Consider the following 5,000-nt stretch of genomic DNA (forward strand, 5'->3'; position numbering starts at 1 on the left):
TAAATTTATTTTACATATATTTTACAGAGTTTTGTTGAGTAAAGCTCTATAAAATGTCTGTAAAATGTTTATAAATTATTGGAGCTACAATAAGAGGAAATACTTGAAATTTACAGACTTTATAAAATCTTGCAAAAATGTCTATAAATCGAAAATTTACAAGGATTTTACGCCGTTTGGTCATGTCTCATAAAATGTCTGTAAATTGCGCTTTATCATCATGTGTGTCCTGTCTAAGTTACCAAATGTCTTTGGATCTGTATGCCCTGTTAATGACTGAGTTTGAGTGTCGAATATTTATTACCTAATTAAATTATGTGGGAAACTGTTGAATTGGCCCTGCATGTTGCACTAAGTTCGGTTTATCGAAAGTTCGCCGGTTGCAACCTATGTAATGCCTATCGGTATGTGTTTTAATAGTTCGACTTGGATCAAGTCTTAGGCCCTGTCGATATGGAGAAAAGTTGTCCCCGGTAAGATGGTAACCCTCCCAGCCGGGTCTTTAGCTAGCGTTTATATGAGAAAAGAACTGGCCTTTTTTTCCTGAGTCAAGAGCTGCCTGGACGCTCGTATCCGTATATTTTTGTATACGCTGACGTCACAGTATCAGAACCAGTCTTTTTCCGCATGCTCTGTTGACTAATCCTTTGAGATGTCCGGATACGAATCGGATACGTGCGGACGGTCGTATACGATTCGTATACGCTACGTGTGGACGCAGATATTTTTGTATCCGTATAAAAAAATTTGCGGATACAAAAATCTCCGGATACGTGTGGACGGGGCAACAGTGATTTTGTGTGTAAATTTCATGTAAATTGCTGGGATGAATCAGTGCAAATGACATGTAAAGCAAGGCCTTCGTAAATAACATGCAAATAACATGTGAATTCGATATAGGAGTCATACCCAGCACAGAATGAGATTGAGAAAGTAGTAGAGGCTAGTAAGAAGACTTTACCTTTACCATTACCATGTTCCTCCATATTTTGATTGAGGAAATTTGCTCTGTTCCTTTAAGCAGAAAATTCTCCCCAGTTTTTCCACACAAAATGAAAGCGCCCCAGGAATCGCACTAGGCTCGCAACGGGTTGTGGTTGGGTGTTGGCATAGAGAGAAGGATTGTGGACATTTCACAATAATTACATGATTCAACAACTTTGTCCGCCATTTTGAATTGCCCCGCCGCAAAGGCCCTGGGAACGAGATCGGTTTGAACTATCGGTTTGATATTCGCGCGGGCGATCAATGTGCTCTTCCTCTCTTTTTCCCTTGTTGGACGATCAGAATTGGATCTTTGCGATTCCTTAATATTTTGTGCGGGTGAAATAGCACGCATTCCACCAAATAAACCCAGTAAGCATCGATGAAATCCGGAAGAAAGGGCAACGACAATTCAGGTCAGAAGGTCGTCCACGGGTATCAGCATTGGGTTTCGACAAAACACTGACCCCCGGTCAACTGACCCCCTTACTGACCCCCCTACTGACCCCCTAAAAATCAATGGGAAAATGAATACTGCTTACTTAAGCCTCAAAAACCCTTTTTAAACAGCATTGTTCAACAGTATTTAAGTCTAAGCACCCATTTTAAAAAGGTTAGTTTTCGATTATTGTTGTGATGGCCGATTACTTCATGTAAGGTAACCTTTTTAAAATGGATGCTTAGACTTAAATACTGTTGAACAATGCTGTTTAAAAAGGGTTGTTGAGGCTTAAGTAAGCAGTATTCATTTTCCCATTGATTTTATAGGGGGTCAGTAGGGGGTCAGTAAGGGGGTCAGTTGACCGGGGGTCAGTGTTTTGTCGAAACCCATCAGCATTCGCCACAAACACGCCAGTGACATGATTCAACCTCAGACAGTCTCCGAAAGGGTTAATCGGTGAAGACTTCATGACAAAAATAGAGGCCTTCTTCAAAACGTAAACGGAGTTGTTCTACGAACGTTTGGAACAAGGGTGGCCTGGCCGAACAGCTACTACAGTTAGCAAATGGGCGGGAAGATTCAAAAGATCCGAAAAGCAAAAGACTGCCGGAGGAGTTTTCGGTAAGTCGTCATCTTACTGATACAAACCTGATTTAGGTTTAAATGGCTTAAAATTTTAAAATTTTGTTCCCTTTTACCCCAAGTTACTTGTTCCCAGCTTTTTGCTCCCTAAAATTGTTTCTGTCGCCTTGTTCCCTAGGACATTTTGTCATTTTTCGCCAAAACGCCAAGGAGGGCCTCAGCACAGTCATTGCTTTTGCAGACCTACTCCCTTAATAGTTTCACTTTATATTGTATTAATGCCATTTAAGGTAATAACAATACATGTAATAACAAATAGGTGATTAATATATGGATCTCTGTATACCCACCCCCTTATTGACCTTATTCGCCACTTGCAGATTCCTTGTTCTTTAAACGGTGCCACTACAAGAACACAATAGTGGCAGGTTGTTCTGTAGTTACTCCCTTGTCACCTGTATATCTACATGTACTTTACCTTCACTGGTTTCTCATGTCCAAACAATGTCACATGACTTGTCCAGTAATGTGAAGCCCTTTGTACCAAATCATAAAAAGATTTAACCAATCAGTCAATAACTGCACAGTGTACATTCGGCTGTATTCCACATTGCTTGTGCAGGGTGATATGTAACTATTTCCTATGACATAGTATACAAGCTTTCTCGCTTGTTACTTGTCACTTGCTTGTTTGCATGTACATGTGTGTGAGCCTTAACAAAAAAATCAATTGTCTAGTGGAGTAGTAGACCACTCAAAAGCATTTGCATTACTAGCATTTTTCACGAAACATTACAAAGCTACCATACATGTACATGTACTGTTACTTACTAGAGCTACAACAAGTTGCAAAAATAGTGGAGACACTTCACCTTCTTGGGCCGTTATTAATTTCCCTATTATCTCTCACACTGCAGCCCCCCTCCCCCCTTATCAGTGTTGCTAGCAAGACAAAAAAATGTTGGGAACTTCAGCAGTCAACATTGAAAGGGGGAGAGGAAGTGGGAATGGTTTAAATTCTAGATACGGCGGGTATTGGAAGCTAGAAAAGGAGTTTTTTTATGAAAGTGTCTCAACAATTTTGCAACTTGTTGTCTGAGTTGGTTGTGACGGTATTGGCATACGGTCACCTTGTTTATTGGAACGGGAAGGTGTCTATCGTTTGCGTTTAATATGGTGTTTCCAAAAAAAAGGGTTTAATTCTCTGATCTGCTGTGAATGGAAAATGGCCAGCGATAAACTGGATTTTGGCAGGGTTTCGGTATGACGTAATTTGAAGTCATTTCAGTGCTTTCTGTGAGTCAAGTCGAAAATACACATAATTTGGTACACAAAAAGGTGTGATTTCCATCCTTTCGCTTTTTAAAGTACGCTAGAGATATCCTGGAACCGATTTGGAAATAATTTGCCTTAAACACCTATATTTCGGTCGACATATGACATCTAAAGTACGCGCAACATGTACAAAATTAGTTGTTGTTTACGAATGAAAAACAGACACAACCTCTCCTTTAACTGCGACCGCATGCCATTTAAAGGGAACATCCACTTTCCAAATAATCAATTCTCAGAAAACATTGTTATACAAAGATACATTTTCTTAGAGGTCCATTTGTAACATTACTGATCGCTTTCGGGCTAGTCTGCTTCCAGAGAAGGGATTGGTAACGCTTACTAGCAAGTCTTCTAAGTGATGTGTCGGGTACAGGCTAATTCCATGTTCTTTGGAATGACTGACTGAGCACAATGATCAAAAGAAAGCACTCGATTGTGCTAAATCCTTTGCGAGATTTGTTTCACAATGAGATACAGAAGGCAACAAATTTGCACCGGCTACACATTATGACATTTATATCAAACGATCTACACAGTCTACCACAACTTTTCACTGAGAAAATAATATGATATCATATTTCTTGCTGTTGCGATGGTAGACCGTGCTTGGATGGTAGACCGTTGGTAAATGGAATAGGCGATATGTACAGGATTTCTAACTGTGTGAACTTTATTACAAATCGTCTGGTAATGTATTGGATTTATTAGAAAAGAAAGTACTAGTTGAATTGTGCTGTTTCCTCGAAGATACGATTTTTAACTGTAACGCCACCATCCCGGTTGACGTCACCAAGAAACACAATAAATAATATTGTGTTACATAATACTAGCCATGTGTAACTTTCGGAGCATTAGATCTGCAGTGCAAAATACTTTGCTCGCTTTAGTATTTGGTCTTCTGTTAGCGATGATAAGTCCAAACAAACGAAAATCGATGCTACCGTATGTCAATAATTAATATCCTTTCGTGTTTGGTACAATGTGCTTTGCACTTCGCGTGCAAACCTCTTAAATGTTTCAGAGCTTATGCGATAGTTAATGATTGTTTCTTTAGTTGAATCCTGCTTTTCTACGTTGAAACGTTTCCCTATAGGAGTCAAATCCGGACTGGCAAAATTATTGTAATCATTCAGACAACAAGTTGCAAAAATAGTGGAGACACTTCACCTTCTTGGGCCGTTATTAATTTCTCTATTATCTCTCACACTGCAGCCCCCCTCCCCCCCTCATCAGTGTTGCTAGCAAGACAAAAAAATGTTGGGAACTTCAGCAGTCAACATTGAAAGGGGGAGAGGGGAGAGGAAGTGGGAATGGTTTAAATTCTAGATACGGCGGGCATTGGAAGCTAGAAAAGGAGTTTTTTTATGAAAATGTCTCAACAATTTTGCAACTTGTTGTAGCGATCTAAATAATTATACCAATCATATTGTGATGCAGTTGATATTTCAATTTCTCCCACCAAAACCTCACATTTTATTTGATGAGTACTTAATCTAATTCATAACATTACACAAAAAGCCATCTTGAGGAATTGTTATATCTCAAAACTTTTGTTTTAAGGGACAATTTTTGGCATGATTGCTCCACTTTTTTAATTGGATATGGGAAATCTCACTAAATAGTGCTATATATTTATGAGTGAAATACAAAAGTAGTT

The 5,000-nt window shown here is 39.2% G+C and overlaps 1 protein-coding gene across 1 annotated transcript in view; it reads left to right on the top strand.

The window, feature by feature from the left end:
• Nucleotides 1-1,844: 1,844 nt before the first annotated feature.
• Nucleotides 1,845-5,000, top strand: part of LOC138006930 (uncharacterized) — a 50,814-nt gene continuing 47,658 nt past the window's right edge. The window contains exon 1 of the mRNA XM_068853562.1: nucleotides 1,845-2,047. The gene's annotated coding sequence lies outside the window, so the exon portion shown is untranslated. The remainder of the gene's footprint in view (nucleotides 2,048-5,000) is intronic.

This window comes from Montipora foliosa, chromosome 6 (genome assembly GCF_036669935.1).
Source record: "Montipora foliosa isolate CH-2021 chromosome 6, ASM3666993v2, whole genome shotgun sequence".
NCBI lineage: Eukaryota > Metazoa > Cnidaria > Anthozoa > Scleractinia > Acroporidae > Montipora > Montipora foliosa.